This window comes from Anastrepha obliqua, chromosome 4 (assembly GCF_027943255.1).
Source record: "Anastrepha obliqua isolate idAnaObli1 chromosome 4, idAnaObli1_1.0, whole genome shotgun sequence".
Classification (NCBI taxonomy): domain Eukaryota; kingdom Metazoa; phylum Arthropoda; class Insecta; order Diptera; family Tephritidae; genus Anastrepha; species Anastrepha obliqua.
Genome location: NC_072895.1, coordinates 32,843,425 through 32,861,550, shown reverse-complemented (window position 1 = coordinate 32,861,550; position 18,126 = coordinate 32,843,425). Strand labels below are relative to the sequence as shown.

Here is an 18,126-nt window from a genome sequence, read left to right as displayed (position 1 = left end):
TGTCGATTCTCCTTTCACCAGATCGCCCTCTTTGTTCTTACAGGAAAGCGCCCCGGTCTTAAAAGCTTCAGTAAGCCGCCGAACACACTGGTCGAATTTTCGGTCGTTGTTCCTGTTGCCCAGCATCTCAAGATCCTCGCACTCACGTATTTCGGCCTCTTGTTTCTTCTATCAGATAATACATCTCACTTCCTTTCTTAGCTCTCGGTGGCGATCCCACATGGCTCGCGTTGCGCCCGATCGCAGAGTGGCTCTATAGACTCTTGAGGGTTAATGTTTTATAATTTTCGGCGGAAATGCGATTAAACGAGTATATATATATATATATGTATAAGTACTTATAAGTTCCTATCCAAAGTTTTCATCTGCACTTATCTTAAGCTGTACGAGCTGTTCGTCATAGGTGACCACCAGTTAAATTATTGGGCAAATTTAAGGAACACCTTTTGTGTACGTTCTATTCTTTTTACAGAGGGCTAGTCGTGGGATCTCTGAACTAAAACGGCGTATTTCAGAATTTATAAACAACAAATTCAAAGTATATGGGTCCGAAAAATGTATGGATACTTTAAAAATGCAATTACAAATTTCAGCGACATAAGGATATTTTTTTTTACAACAAAGGCATCAGAAAATGCGATTTTGTGTTTGTCAAAGTTAAAAATAGTCGATCTTAATTATCGCGCTACATCATAATAATCACTCTATTTACATAAATGTGTGTATCATTGGCCGCCGTAGCCGAATGGTTTGATTCGAGACTACCATTTGGAAATTGGGGGACGTAGATCGAATCTCCGTGAAATACCAAAATGAAGAAAAAGTTTTTTCTAATAGCGGTCGCCCCTCGGTAAGGCATTGGTAAACCTCCGAGCGTGTTTCTGCCATGAAAAAGCTCTTCATAAAAAATGTATGCCGTTCGGAGTCGGCTAAAAACTGTAAGTCCCTCCATTTGTGGAACAACATCAGGACGCACGCCACAAACAGGAAAAGGAACTCGGTCAAACACCCCACCCTCTTTGGGTATATGCATATATATTGTATGTAGCTTAAAGCTACTACAAAAGTTCCATCAAAACTTAATATATTTGCACGGTAATTGGGAGTAATTTTCTTTCTGTCTAGAACCGCTGACCATTTGACTTTGACAATTATTTGCGTGGTAGTGTAGCGAAATTTTCCGATATTTACACGAATACAAAGCTTAGTTTGCGTAGGTTTCGAGCTTTAACACAATGACCCGATGAATGCCACACAATAACAGCACCAGGGAATGTGGGTAATTAAATAAAGTATTATTACTTTAGAACGACCGAACATTGATTTTTAAGACCGAATTAGACTTCAAAGGCCTAAGTAATAACTAGCAATGATTTTTAAAAACCCAGTAATTTCATTAATAAATAAACTGCATTACTTTCGAGCAGATCATTCCAGGTCATAAAATATGTGCACAGAAATAACAACGTATTATTAAATATTTAATATTCATAGCTGAATAATTTTACATCGTAATGTTAAGGCAAAAGCCTATCGGTATTTTCCCCTTGCCAGCGGTAAAGAGTTGATTTGCATCACTGAGCCACACTCGATGGTGAGCAGATGATATTTGAAAGCAATTTTTTTTCAATAGGTAATGTGGAGTACTGGTATGAAAGCATTAAAAAAAATTCTAAAATTGATAGAAGTTTGAGCAAAATACATAGTTTTAAAGAAATGTTCGACCAAAGTTCGGTCAGGAAAGAAATCAGGAATTGCATAAACTTAAGTTTGAAATTTTGTATAAAATTCATAGAAATTCACAAAATTTTCACATAAATTTCAAATTTTCTATTCGGAATCTTTAGTAAAAAAAATAATGAATAGTTTTATGGCTTATTAAATTTTGGTGCAATACTAAGTTGCTCACTAAGTTTTGCGGTTCGATAAGAAAAGTACAATTTTATGGTTTCAAATACACTTTATTATACAGTGTAGTGAAAATCTTGAAGTGAAAATCTAGAAGGGCTGCAAAATACGCTTCCGCAGCTCTTATGGCCTCATCATTTAATGAAAAAGGCTTTTCACGCATGCAGTTTTTTATGTCTGGAAGCGGATGGAAGCCGCTAGAGGCTAAACCTGGCAAATAAGCTGATTGCTCCAATAATGCGAACTTTAATTCATGGATTTTAGTCATTGTCAAAATGCTCTTGTGTTGTGGTGCATTCTTCTTCTTAATTGGCGCGATAACCGCTTACGCGATTTTGGCCGAGATTAACAAAGCGCGCCAGTCGTTTCTTTCTCGTGCTAACCGGCGCCAATTGGACACACCAAGTGAAGCCAAGTCCTTCTCCACCTGATCTTTCCAACGCAGAGGAGGCCTTCCTCTTCCTCTGCTACCACCAGCTGGTACCGCATCGAATACTTTCACAGCCGGAGCGTTTGTATCCATTCGGACGACATGACCCAGCCAACGAAGCCGTTGGATCTTTATTCGCTGCGCTATGTCTATGTCGTCGTAAAGCTCATACAGCACATCGTTCCATCGTCTGCGATATTCGCCGTTGCCAACGTGCAAAGGTCCAAAAATCTTACGCAGAATCTTTCTCTCGAACACTCCAAGCGTCGCTTCATCGGATGTTGTCATCGTCCAAGCTTCTGCGCCATACGTTAGGACGGGCATGATGAGAGTCTTGTAGAGTGTTAATAGTTAGTTTTGTTCGTCGAGAGAGGACTTTACTGCTCAATTGCCTACTTAGTCCAAAGTAGCACTTGTTGGCAAGAGAGATTCTACGTTGGATTTCAAGGCTGACATTGTTATCGGTATTAATGCTGGTTCCTAAATACACGAAGTCTTTTACAACCTCAAAATTATAACGGTCAACAGTGACGTGGGTGCCGATACGCGAGTGCGCCGACTGTTTGTTTGAAGACAGGAGGTACTTCGTTTTGTCCTCGTTCACCACCAAACCCATTCGCTTTGCCTCTTTATCCAGTTTGGAGAAGGCAGAACTAACAGCGCGGTTGTTAAGGCCGATGATGTCAATATCATCGGCATACGCCAACAATTGTACGCTCTTATAAAAAATTGTGCCTGAGCGATTAAGTTCTGCGGCTCGTACGATGCTCTCCAACATCAGGTTAAAGAAGTCACACGACAGCGAGTCACCCTGTCTGAAACCTCGTTTGGTATCAAACGGCTCGGAGAGGTCCTTCCCAATTCTGACGGCGCTGCTGGTGTTGAGCAATGTCATCTTACATAGCCGTATTAGTTTTGTGGGGATACCAAATTCAGACATAGCGGCATACAGGTAACTCCTTTCCGTACTGTCGAATGCAGCTTTGAAGTCGACGAAAAGATGGTGTGTGTCGATTCTCCTTTCATGGGTATTTTCCAAGATTTGGCGTATTGTGAATATTTGGTCGATGGTAGACTTTCCAGGTCTGAAGCCACACTGATAAGGTCCAATCAGTTGGTTGACGGTGGGCTTCAGCCTTTCACACAATACGCTCGCTAGAACCTTATAGGCGATATTAAGGGAACTAATCCCGCGGTAATTGGCACAAATTGCAGGATCGCCCTTCTTATGGATTGGGCAGAGCACACTTAAATTCCAATCGGCAGGCATGCTTTCATCCGACCATATTCTGCATAGGAGCTGATGCATGCACCTTACCAGCTCCTCGCCGCCATGTTTGAATAGCTCAGCCGGCAGTCCGTCGGCGCCCGCGGCTTTGTTGTTCTTTTACCGTGATATTGCTATTCTCACCTCGTCATGGTCGGGTAACGGAACGACAATTCCGTCGTCAACGATTGGGGTATCGGGATCTTCACATTCTCTATGACATGCGCAGCTGTCACCGTTTAACAGGTTCGAGAAGTGTTCCCTCCATAATTTAAGATTGCTCTGTACGTCAGTCACCAGATCGCCGTCTTTGTTCTTACAGGACAACGCCCCGGACTTAAAACCTTCTGTAAGCCGCCGAACTTTCTGGTAAAATTTTCGGGCGTTGTTCCTATTGGCCAGCATCTCAAGCTCTTCGCACTCACGTATTTCGGCCTCTCGTTTCTTCTGTCGGATAATACGTCTCCCTTCCTTTTTCAGCTCTCTGTAGCGATCCCACATGGCTCGCGTTGCGCCCGATCGCAGCGTGGCTCTATAGGCGGCATCTTTTCTTTCGGCGGCAGCATGACATTCCTCGTCGTACCAATTGTTGGTGCATTGCCCTTATGAAAAAGAATTTTTTTATTTTGCAAAACGGGTCTTTTTTCCCGAATTTGTTCCTCCAGCTGGTCTAAAAAGACCAAAAAAATATTTAGAAAATATTGTTTTACCAGTTTGCAAGGAATCCACAAACAAAATTTCTTTCGCATCCAAAAAAACTGATACTAACCTTCCGATTGCTGGACACGACTCGTATCAGAGCCGAAGAACCAGGTTCATACCACTCTTTAGCCTCAAGTTTTGATTTAAGATCATGGTAATAGACCCAAGTCTCATCCATAGTGACGAATCGACACACAAAATCCACTTTATCCTTTCAAAAACGCTCTAAATGTTGCTGAAAAAGTCGCAATCGAATGTTTTTTGTTCCATCCCATCTTTAGCGAATGCTGCATCGAGCAGCGAATGCGTACATACAGCTTTCTGAAACGAAAATTCAGTCAAAATATTGCTTGCACTGCTCAATGAGATGCCCAGGGCTTCTACTGAATCTCTTTTAGTTACTCGATGATTTTCAAATGCGATTTCCTGTATTTTTTCTGCGATTTCTGGTGGTGTTGCTGTTTCTGGACGTTTTTGAGGTGGATCGTCACGTTTAAATCGAGCAACCCATCTTTTTATTGTACTAATTGATAGCGTAAAGTCCATATACACTTTCAACATTCGTTCATAATTTACTATGCTTTTCAACCTTCCAAAAATAAGAATTGAATCTGTGCACAGACTTGATTTTTCCACGTCTCGAACCTGTTAAACAGTGATAGCTGCGCATGTCACAGAGAATGTGAAGATCCCGATACCCCAATCTTTAACGACGGAATTGACGTTCCGCTACCCCACCATGACGAGGTGAGAATAGCACTTAACGCGGCTAAAGAACAACAAAGCTGCGGGCGCCGACGGCATACCGGCTGAGCTATTCAAACATGGGGCGAAGAGTTGGTAAGGTGCATGCATCAGCTTCTATGGAAAATATGGTCGGATGAAAGAATGCCTGCCGATTGGAGTTTAAGTGTGCTCTGTCCAATCCATGAGAAGGGCGATCATACAACCTGTGCCAATTACCGCGGGATTAGTCTTCTAAATATCGCCTATAAGGTTCTAGCGAGCGTATTATGTGAAAGGCTGAAGACAACCGTCAACCAACTGATTGGACCTTATTAATGTGGCTTTAGACCTTGAAAATCTACCGTCGACCAAATATTCACAATACGCCAAATCTTGGAAAAGACCCACGAAAGGAGAATCGACACACACCATCTTTTCGTCGATTTCAAAGCTGCATTCGACAGTACGGAAAGGAGTTACCTGTATGCCGCGATGTCTGAATTTGGTATCCCCGCAAAACTAATACGGTTATGCAAGATGACGTTGCTCAATACGAGCACCACCGTTAGAATTGGGAAGGACCTCTCCGAGCCGTTTGATACCAAAGGAAGTTTCAAACAGGGTGACTCGCTATCGTGTGACTTCTTTAACCTGATGTTGGAGAGGATCGTACGATCCGCAGAACTTAATCGCTCAGGCACAATATCTTATAAGAACGAACAATTGTTATACCGATGATATTGACATCATTGGCCTTAACAACCGCGCTGTTAGTTCTGCCTTCTCCAAACTGGATAATGAGGCAAAGAGAATGGGTCTGGTGGTGAACGAGGGCAAAACAAAGTACCTCCTGTCATCAAACAAACAGTCGGCACCCACGACACTGTTGACAGTTATAATTTCGAGGCTGTAAAAGACTTCGTATACTTAGAAACCAGCATTAACACCGATAACAATGTCAGCCTTAAAATCCAATGTAGAATCTCTCTTGCCAACAAGTGATACTTTGGACTAAGTAGGCAAATGAGTAGTGAAGTCCTCTCTCGACGAACAAAACTAACACTCCTGGTCCTAATGTATGGCGCAAAAGCGTGGACGATGACAACATCCGATGAAGCGATTTTTGGACCTTTGCACGTTGACGACGGCGAATATCGCAGGTGAATGAACGATGAGCTGTACAATGTGTAAAATAAGTACCCGGAATTAAAAAAAAAAACACATTTTTTCATATTATTCATCATTATTTGTTGGATCGCCTTCAAATATTCCAACGAACAACCCAGTCATCCATGGCCCGCTGGTAGGCCGGCGCCGGGATGGCCTTCAGCTCCTTTAGCGAATTTTTTTTAATGTCTTCAATCGACTCAAAACGCCTTCCCCGAAGTGGCAATTTTAGTTTTGGGAAGAGAAAAAAGTCACAGGGTGCGAGATCTGGCGAATACGGTGGCTGTTCGATAGTATTTATTAAGTTTTTGGTCTTGTATTCGCGTACAATCAAGGCTCGGTGCGATGGCGCGTTGTCGTCGTGCAGAATCCACGAATTGTCCTTCCACAATTCGGGCCGTTTACGGCGAATGGCTTCACGTAAACGCCTTAAAACGGATAAATAATATTCCTTATTAACCGTTTGGCCCTCTGGAAGGAACTCAGAGTGCACCACGCCTTGGTAATCAAAGAAAACCGTGAGCATAACCTTCACTTTTGACGGGCTTTGGCGTGGTTTTTTTGGATACGGCTCGTTCTCGAAGCGCCATTCAGACGATTGCTGACTGGTTTGCATATCGTACTCGTAGACCCATGTCTCATCACCAGTTATTATGCGTTTCATGAACGTAGGGTCCGTATTAGCTCGGGAAACCATGTCTTCAGAGACCTCCTTCCGATGCTCTTTTTGCAAAAAATTGAGCTCTTTCGGAACAAGCCGAGCGGCGACGCGGCGCATGCCCAACACATCAGTCAAAATGTTCTGAGCGGTCATGTGAGAGATGTTAAGCTCACGACCGATCTCTCTGGTACTCAAACGACGATTTTCAAATATAATTTTCTTAATTTCTTCGACGTTTTCGTCGGTCGTAACGATCGATGGTCGTCCGGAGCGAGGCAAAGATCAGGTGGAGAAGGACTTGGCTTCACTTGGTGTGTCCAATTGGCGCCGGTTAGCACGAGAAAGAAACGACTGGCGCGCTTTGTTAAACTCGGCCGAAATCGCGTAAGCGGTTATCGCGCCAATTAAGAAGAAGAAGTAAAGTAAAGGCAAGTTTAAAGTTGCTTAAAAATCCGGTTAATTTTTTAGAATTTGTTTCCTTGACGATGTTGCGCATTTTCTCTAAACTTAATCATCAAATTTTGAGTTTGATAGAAAAAACAATTGATTTTGAGCGATGCAAATCTTTATTTTGGCGCTTACGTGCTCCATTGCATGTCTGTTTGTATACCGCAGCTGTCTAGTTTAAAATTGTGAAACATGATTGACGTGCGACGGCATTCACAAAAATTATAAATCTTCCAATAGGGTGATTAATTTGCGCCACCTTGCAGTTATACATTTAGTACAAGAAGTTCACTTGAAAACAAACTTAGACTTGGTTACTCATTTCTCCGTGCTTCGTGGTCGTCTTTCTAGAATAATATTTTTCGCATAATTGCGCAGGAAAACTTTTCTTAAATATTTTGTCTGTATGCGTCATCTGTACATATTGAAATTCATAGAACAAATGATAGCATCAGTGCTTACGATTAAAATGTCCTTACGTACATACATACATACATACATACTTCTGTCTGTATACATGCCTAATATGCGACAAACTGAATTGTAACTGTAACTGAAAAAATAACCCAAAATACTGGCGATTAATTTGCATTTGCAAGATTCGCCACTGTAAGCAGCAGCAGCCGGAAAACAGCTACTGGATCCGGTTTTGCGGTTTTTAGTTTAACATCTGGTCCTACCACAGGGACACTGACATAGTGTACACCACACTGGCGCAAGTACTCACGCATGCACGCGCCAGCAGTCGGCTAACTGCAGCATACATTCGGCTATGAATGTATTAGTGGCCGTGCGTGTGTGTGTTTGTTGGTGCGTTTAGCTGCGACTAATTGTCAAGCTGTGGAAACAGAAGTGGTTGCTTCTTTGCGACTTATTTAGAGCGTGTGTGAGTAAGGATTTAATTGGTATAGAGAATGTAACCAAAAGAGCCAAAGGAGCGCAAAAGCAATAACAACACAAACATTTGCATCATTCAAAAGTAAAACAAAGACGATGCTTGTAAGAGATGCTGTTCGATATATGCTTTCCTTTATAATACGGCTCGGCTTGCAGTCCAGAATACCATTCACAAAAAAAAAGGATTCATATAAATGTTTGTGAGCGGTTGCACGCATACATATAAATATGCCAAAATACCCAGCAAACAGTTGCTGACGTGGCACAATCTTCGCTAGTCATTTTTCGCCGAACAGCCGTTAATCGTTAATCTTTGTACTGAATATAAAAAGTATTTTATGAGAATCTATAGACGGCACGTGCTGGCCTTTGCTTTTAAAATGATGCCTATTCTCTCACAGAGTTCAACGACAACGCTCACATTCTATGCAAAAAGTACCCGGAATTGTTAAATGAAACACAAAAGATTTACTTACACATTAAAATTTATTTTACCGCCAACAAAGTAGACCCCATCTAGTGATATACTGTTCACTAGCCAGGGCTAGTTTACTGGGGCGACAGCCCTTGGTCGGGAAAAACCCGAGTCATTCCGGTAACGTAGAATCGGCTGCAATGCGAATGTCCGACAAGTTCCGGCATGGGAATACACCCCGCGCGACACCAACCACCATTTCACATGCCCCTTAAAACCTACACATCTAAAACCCCTCTCCCTCTGGACCCAACCTGTCGAAACAGCATGTTTTCTGGGCCTACCTTTAGATGAGCCAGACAAAGGCGAATGGTTATGTACCCTACATTGACGGGGCTTGTATTACTACAACAACATCATCCACATCCAGTGTAATATAGTACATCCAGTGCTTGACTCAAGCCTCCATACAGAAGCTTGGAGGTTACTTGAAGTATGACCTCCAGCTTCTTCTGCGCCTATTATTTTATGGGTTCAACTGATTCAAAACGCCTTCCTTAGGTTTAGTTAGTTTAGCTGCGGGAGCAGAAAAAATTCGCACAGGGTAATGCCGGTTCTTGATCGATTTTCAAAATTTTGAAATTTGAAAAAAGGCGAGCCAAGAAGCACCGAGAGAATGGTAACTCCTAAAGTACTCAGGCTATGCAAGCTCTGGAAAGTAAAAGGGTAGATAGTCCAGTAGGAAAGGGGATAAGTGACAGACAGAAAGAATACAGAAAAAGACGGATATAATTGGCCCCGTAAGAATTTTCCAGATTCTTTGACAAATCTGAAAATATCCTCCAGTTTAAGAGAACGAATTTTACACATTCTTGTCATGATATCGGAGCCCCAAATTCATAGCCTTGCTCTAGCAAAGGCAGAACACTCACCGAGAAAATGCTCAGTGCTATCCGGCGTAAGTGCATTAGCCTGCCATCTCAGAGGTTGTTGGATCAAATCCCACGGTGCTCGCACTTTGCCAAATTCACCTACTTTCCCTGTTTCTAAAAAAACAAAAAAAAATCCTCCAATTCCATTCCTCAACCCCGAAAACATATCCTTACCATCCTTACTCCCGCACATTATTTGCATTGTGGCTGCTAAAACAAGCAAAAACAAAGAAAAACACACAATTACACAATGTATCAGTGGCGCCAGCAAGAGGAAGCGGGCAACCGCGGTAATAGCGCAGACACCAAAATTTAGCGAAGTCCTCAACCATCTATTGTGTGATCCTCCTGCCAGAAAAATGTGAAATACAGATGGCGCTCCAAGCAGTAAGAAGGCGTTGTTCCTAAGCAACGACAGGTGGGCTTTCCCACCAGCGGCAGACTAATCACCTACCCGGTCAGAAATCAAAAATAGATTAACGAAACCAACACAAGACTACGTCTTGTCGAGGCCCTATGCTCCCAAGAGAAGTGAACAAGGAAAACAAATTGGGTTCCTCTAGGCAAGACTGGCCAATTGGGTCCTCACTGTTCCAATGGTGGTCATAAGGTGACCCATTGGTTGTATACCGATCATCAACCGAACGTCTTTTTTGACAAACTTTAGAAGAAAGTTCGATAGTTTTCTGTTCGGGCTTTTCACAAAACACTTTGGAGCTCTACAGCGTTCTGGGACTGGACCAGCGCTCTTTATGTAAATTGCATACATAATCGTGGGTCCAATTCATGATTCCTTTAGAACTGATTCGGATTAATGGCTCTGGACCCTGGAAGGTAACCTCTGATCCACAGTTAGCCAATTCATCGGCAATTACATTCCCTTGAACACCGCGATGCCATAGAGCTCATATCAATACAAGTATGTTCCGTTTTGAAACAGAATTAAGCTTCTTCTTACATTCTTGAACAATCTTTGAGGTTTGCTTTGCGTTCTCCAGGGCCTTCAGTGCAGTCTGACTATCATTAAATACTCCAATCTGTTTTGTGCTCCCTATTCACTCAATTATCTGTTCTTCTACTTTCAGAAGAGCAAAAATTTCCGTTTGGAAAATAGTTTCCATTCCTCCCACAGCGTAATGATATATACTTACTTACTATATTTTAAGTACCACCGCGCTCCAGAACCCATTTCACTCTTGGACCCATCGGTAAAGAAAATATCCGTCAAATTCCTCTGAATGCACTTTGGGTTACTCCATTGTTCATGTAAATTTGACATCAAAATTCCTTCCAAATGAAATTATGCGCAAAAGATTGTCCTTTGGTGCCAAAAACAGCCTAGTTCTTGACGTGTGAACTTCGCCATGGTCGCTCGCCACCAAACGACAGCGACGTAAGTGATGATATAAGGACTGATAAGTGATGTGTACCTGTATATCCTCACCTTGATCAATTACCTCTGTTGAGTTTTTGTCCGCAAACTCTTACGCAATGATTGCTTTGGACGAGGTTGCTTTATTACTCTTTTGGAACCAATCGTGCGGCGTTGGCCAAAATACCAGTCACAATGCTATCAGCTGACTTGCACAAAAGATATGATAACTTCCTGAGCCAATTCTCCAATGCTTTGGCGACGATTTTCAAGAACTTCGCTTTTTGGTTTTGCTGATGCTTTTCATGCTCGTAGACGTTGAATGTTGACGAGAAGCAGGCTAATCAACTGCCACTTCTCGGACCTCTTTGTAAACTTTATACCATTCACATTGACGATATCTATGACGTGCGTCTTTCATATGATGAATTCCGGGTAATTTTTGCACAGAATGTAGGTGTGTACATGCGTAAATGAATTATATTTGAAGCTGTTTAAACAAAACAGTTTACCCTTTAATTTTAATGTAGGTGCTAAAAACATTTAGATGGTTCAGAGTTCATTCGTAAGTACTTTATAATCTGCTATGTTATGACTTCATACAACAATAAAGCTGTGAGCAAGTATTTATATAGACATTTAATAGTTTAACATGAACTTTGACATGTCTAATTGCCAAGTGCAAATAAATATTTGCACATTTTACTACATTTTCCACAGAATTCCTTTATTTTATTTTTTGTTTTTTAATAAATTAAAAAATTTACAGTCTTTACTTACACGCGACGACGATGTCATTGAAAATGATTTTGCATGCTATTAGTCCATAAAATTTAAAAGCCAAAAAAAATTTAGCTTGTTTTATTTTACTTCTATTTTGAAATTTAAAATGAGTTATAATATTTTTGAATATTTTAAATTTATATTCGGAATTTTCGTTATCGCTTTCATCGTCACGGATTTCATTGTCTTAAAAGTTCTCGACTCTTTGGATGGTTGAACAGACTCAGATGTCAAATATATAGATTTAGGCTTTTCAATGTCTATGTCTTTCAGCGGAACTTAGCTTAAGAAATCAAGAGTTAAATCCAAAGAAATGCCATTTTTTTGTTATTTTGAAGTTATTAAACTTTATGACGCTCAATACGTGAACTTAATTTCAACCAATGTTTTTCTTTGAGTTCCATAATAGTTGGCCTTGGGCTTTCCCGAAATAATGCAGAAAATAGTCCCGAGAAGAGTGTTTCCCCAGAAGGAGAGGAGGGATTGTTTTAATGGCCACACCACTCAACACAGTAGACGGCGGTCGCTCTAAGTGCGAAGGCATTTTGAACCCAACCTTACGCAAAAAAAAAAAAAAAATTGTTGGCGAAATTTAGACTGGCGTTAAAAAGTTGTATACCGAATACATTTGGTTTTTTATTGCTCATATAAACACTCGATCCTGTGATGTACTTAGTACGCAGTTTTTTCAAGGTACAGGGTTTGATTGAAAAGTAATGAGCCTTATTTTTTTTAAGCAGTTTTATTAAACCTTTTGGCTTATACAACTAATATTCTTCAAAATAGGACCCTTGAGCGTCAATACACCGCTGGTAGCGGTCCTTCCACTGCAGGAAACATTTTTTAAACTCATCCGCCGGAATCGCGTTCAATTCGGCTGTCACAGTTTTTTGGATCGCCTCGATGGAGTCGAAACGCCTCCCCTTCAGCTTTATTTTCAGGCGCGGGAACAAGAAGAAGTCCGGAGGGGACAAGTCTGGGCTGTAGGCAGGGTATGGAAGCACCGGAACCCCCATCTTAGCCAATGCAGAGGTGCAGAGGAGGGCGGTGTGCGCCGGCGCATTGTCGTGATGAAAGGTCCAATTGTTGACGAGGTCGGGCCGAACGCGGACGACGCGGTTTTTCAGCCGAAGGAGCACTTCTTTGTAAAATGCCACGTTTACAGTGCTTCCTGGAGGTACAAACTCCCGGTTCACATCTTCGTCTGTTTGCGTCGTCGAAGGCCTTCCAGATCGCTGTTCGTCTTCGACGTCCTCCCGGCCTTCCTTGAACGACTTGTGCCACCGTTTTACCTGGGCACTGGACAGAGATTGGTCCCCGTAAGCCTCTTTGAGTAGCCCAATGGTTTCGGTAATCGTTTTGTTGAGCTTTACGCAAAATTTGACCGAGTAACTTTGCTCCAACGTCGCTGCATTTTCGCCACTGCAAAATCCTAACACACTTTTAAAACAGCTTTCACGCGCGGAGCGATGTTGACTGCACCGCTGTTGCCAGCGAACTGGGACCAGTTTCTAGTGGAAGGGGGAGGCCCAACGATCATTTTCCCCCACCAGCCGATTCGGTTGATCGCTTGGCAGACGCTCCGCGCGGGAAGGCTCATTACTTTTCAATCACACCCTGTACCCTTAATTTTATCTATTTGAACATTTTGCGATGTCAGGTTATTCTTTAATTCATTGGATTTTGTGGACAATTTGCGCAAGGCCTCGATAAAATCTGCGAATATTTCCTTAAACAACTCAGCACCTTACACGAGCTAATTATATTGAATATTTGGCAACAAAATACGGACCCGATGTTTGCCCTCTAAGGCGTTGCGCGGCAAAGTCTTTCAAATTGAATCTCCGGCCGCAGTAGCCAGAAGAGTTGGTGTGTGACTGCCATTCGGGAGTGCATAGAAAAGGATTTTTCTAATAACGGCTGCCCCTCGGCAGATAATGGCAAACCTTCGAGGGTATTTCTGCCATAAAAAGCCATTTGCCGTTCGGAATCGGCTTAAAACTGTGGGTTCCTACATGGAACAACATTAAAACATACGCCCGCCACAAATGGGGAGCTCTGCCAAAAACCCAACAGAAGTGTATGCGCCAATACAATATTCGCTTTATCAATAAAAAAAAACTGGAATAATTTGTTTGTTAACATCTGCCAAAAAACCATTTACAATATAAAAATCTTTCCTTCCGATTTATTACGTGTTTGTTTTTGTTATTAACTTCACTGGGTTCTCCATCTTCACTTGCCGAAGCACTATTGACGGCTTTTTCAAAACTAAAGGGTTTTCCATGGCTATGTCAATTAGCAAAATTTCCCTATGTGGGCTGAAGAGCAACCCATAGCCATTCAAAAACAGCCATTACATCCATTGAAAACAATCGTTTGTTGCGGCCTACGGGAATCGTTGGCCCATAGTTTTTCAAAACCGAGGCTGACGCCAATGTAACAGCGGATGGCGAACGCTATTGCGCCATGATAAACGACTTTTTGATGCCGGATGCCGGATGATGGAAATTGAAGCCCGTGATCTACACAACATTTGGTTGCAAGGTGCCGCTATTTGCCATACAACCCATGAGACAATCGACTTCCGGCGTCGTCGTTTCGGTGAGCAATTTTCCTCTCATAACGGACCAATAGATTGACCAAAAGGTCGTGTGACATCACACCTTTCAACTTTTATTTGTGGGGGTATGTAAAGTCTAAATACTTTATGGATAAACCAACTTCGATTGAGGCATTTGAAGCCAATATTACTAAAGTTATTCACGAGATAGCGACCGAAGTCCTCCAGCGAGTCATTCCAAATTGATGTTTACGGATGGCCGAATACGGGGCAGTTGCGGCCAACATTTGAAAGGGATTATAAAGGATGGTTAAGTTTCAAGGGCCGGTGTTGATTTTGAATAAAATACAATTTTTTTAGGACATTATTGTCATTTCTCTTTATTATGATAATACTAGCATGACTCAATTACGCATGGAACAAAATATCGGCCAAATGACCGCCGCGGCCTTGGCGGCACACCTCCATCCGATGGTCCAAATTTTCGATGACGCTGAGGCATAATTGAGGTTCTATGTCGTTAATGTGCCGAATTATCTCATCCTTTAGATCTTGAATTGTTGCTGGCCTATCGACGTTCACCTTTTCTTTCAAATAGCCCCAAAGAAAGAAGTCCAACGGTGTCGTTGACGTTTAGGTATGGTTCACATTCAACATCGGCCCTTGAAATTTAACCACCCTTTACTTAAAAAATAAATATCGTGAATGATTCTACACAAAAATAATAAAGATTCCTCAATCATTTTGAAGTTTTGTTCCTTTATTTCAATTTAAAATTCGATACCTCCAAATAAATCCCACTTTATTTTTGTGAAGAATACTTTCTACTGACCAAAATTTCTCCAGCACAAAATGAGTGTCGAGCTGCTACTTTGCTCTCTGAATTTTTGAGTGATGTATAGTTTTTTGGTGTTAACGAACATCTGCTTGCAAAAATTACGAATAACCATACAAATGTTTTTATAATCGAATATGAAAATTGACGTTTGTGATAAATAGTTTTAAAATTAGCACTGAGCCACAAAAAAAATTGATTAACGTAGTGGAAAATCATCCACGCTTGTGTGAGAAAATGCATTTATTATTGCTGTTGTTGTTATTCCCACTTCAATATCAGCTGTTTATGGGTAAGGTAAGACTAGTGGCTATAAGCTTTAAGGTCTTTACTTCCATTTGAATCTGTAGTCTCACGCTCTTCCAAAGGAATTATAGCCTTCATGCTTAGAGGATTGCGCCTTCAAATGCTGGTTTAATCCAATTGATCGCTGGGTATACTTTATCACATTTTTATTCTTATATACCTACACACATACACATATTTGTATACACATTTGTTTTTTATGCATAAACATATATACACACATACATATGCAGAAGTTAACTGAGGTGGCACAGAAGAGCTGGCCAATTAATTAAATTAAAATCGATTGCCTCAATGTGTTTGCATGCCATAAGTGCAGATACAAAATAAACAACACGCACGAAGATACTTGTATTTATTTGAAACCTGAATACACTTTCAAATCTTTCGATTCCAATATTTGCAAGGAGTTTCGCCAACGACCTCAGCATGCGCTCTATCGCACGCATTCAAAAATCCATTTCAATTGCCGGTTAGTCTTTTGAATGGTACTCGTATGCACGTATGTGTGTACATATGTATGTATGTGTGTGTATGGATGTTATTTAAATGTACATAGTTGAATAAACCCAATAAACAATTAGGCTCGTGTTAAACCCGAGGTTAAGTTGGAGTCTAAATATGAGTAGGTCTTAAATCTACAACGCGACGTGCAAAGGGGAAAATCCAACTCAATCTTAAATATTATAACATTTTTTTAAATCAATGATAAATCGAAATCACTCAATTGGTGAAAGAGTTAATGCTCAACTTGAGAAATCTTCCAAGACTTACGAATTTCCCAATGATTGACGATTTTTTCGTATAGTGGGGATGTGCTCGCTCGTGCAATTGCATTTGTATTTAGTATTTGTGAAGCTTACTTTCGTTAGTGTCGTCGCCTGCAGGTTTGTTTGTTTTTTTTGTATTGCTTTGGCTTTGCCATTCAATTCATGCATTAATTTGTTTTCATTGCAATCATCGCCACCAGTTACTATACGAAAATCAATGACTGCAACCATCGAGTTCCATTTAGTTTAATTAATTGAAAATCGTTTAAGATTTGTTGTTGTGCATTGTATGCAACGACTCCGAAACCGTAGTTTATTCGTGTCGGTACATTTGGCAACGGACAAATCTGGTTGCAGTATATTTCCATATGTATGTATGTATGCGTGTATGTGTGCACGAGAGTATGCAAGAAGTCAAGAAGGTATTTGGGCTGTTCGCACCTTCAGGACGCTTGAGGATCTCACCGTTCGCCACACTTTACAGCGTTAGACCACAAGCAGAAAAGCCATCATCGCACACATTGCGGCACTCAGTGTATTCGCACATACATAGATACATATGTATGTATGTACATGGGTATGAAAGCATTTAAGTGCATTCAGCAAAAACACTCAAATATATATATGTATATAGGTATACACATATGCATACATATACATATTTACATACGTACATACATACATCCCATATATATGGATGATTCTTGCATTGCAACTAGGTTTGGAATAAGTTTGCTGTATACTTTTCACTTCATGCTTTCATTTGCTCATTTTTACAATCGAGCTGCTTAGTTATTAGCTACTCGCATGGACGAAACATTTATGTGCATACATACACCGGTGTTCACAATAATAGCAGCGTGACATATTGCGAAGTTTTTACGGGTTATTTTTTTTATATCTTTAATTTTTTTTGTAATTTTTATTTGTTTATTTTTTATATTTTTAAATGTTTTTAAATTGTTTTTTTAATTTTTTATTTGTTTATTATAGCTCATACTGCAACAAAAGCTATATAGGTCAAAGTTTCAAACGTTGTGCAGATTTTTAAAAATTCAAGAAATTTTCTTAAAAATAAATTTAAAAAAATTCAATAAATTTTTTTAAAAATTAATTTTTAAAAATTCAATAAATTTTCTTAAAAATTAATTTAAAAAAATTCAATAAATCTTCTTAAAAATTAATTTTTAAAAATTCAATAAATTTTCTTAAAAATTAATTTTTTAAAAATTCAATAAATCTTCTTAAAAATGAATTTTTAAAAATTCAATAAATCTTCTTAAAAATGAATTTTTAAAAATTCAATAAATTTTCTTAAAAATTAATTTTTAAAATTCAATAAATTTTCTTAAAAATTAATTTTTAAAAATTCAATAAATTTTCTTAGAAATTAACTTTTAAAAATTGAATAAATTTTCTTAGAAATTAAGTTTTAAAAATTCAATAAATTTTCTTAAAAATTAATTTTTAAAAATTCAATAAATTTTCTTAAAAATTAATTTTTAAAAATTCAATAAATTTTCTTAAAAATTTTACACTCTTTGAACAGATTTTTTAAAAATTGTTTTTAATGAAATTTTGAAAATTGAATTTTTATATAAAAATGGGTCTTCCAAAAGTAACGCTTAGATGTCAGTAGTGAATAGTTACTAGGCGGCCATCTTTGACATTTCTCAAGTATACAGATGTGCAATTTCGCACGATCGAACAACGCCTTCAAATTCGTGAAACATATTATGAAAATGGTCGATCTGTAAGAATAACACGTCGCAAAATTCGTGATTTTTTTCAACTCCAAAATCTTCTAACGCATCTGCTATAGCGTTTGCATTTACATTGTTGATGGTGCCTTCTATGTCTACGAAAGCAACCAAGGCAAACTCTTTGTCTCCTAAACATTTTTCCACCAACGCGACAAGCGAGTGCAAGGAGGATTCTGTAGATT

The 18,126-nt window shown here is 39.9% G+C and overlaps 1 protein-coding gene across 3 annotated transcripts in view; it reads left to right on the top strand.

The window, feature by feature from the left end:
* LOC129245639 (uncharacterized) overlaps positions 1-18,126 on the top strand; it is a 98,999-nt gene that overhangs the window by 34,613 nt on the left and 46,260 nt on the right. The window lies entirely within an intron of this gene.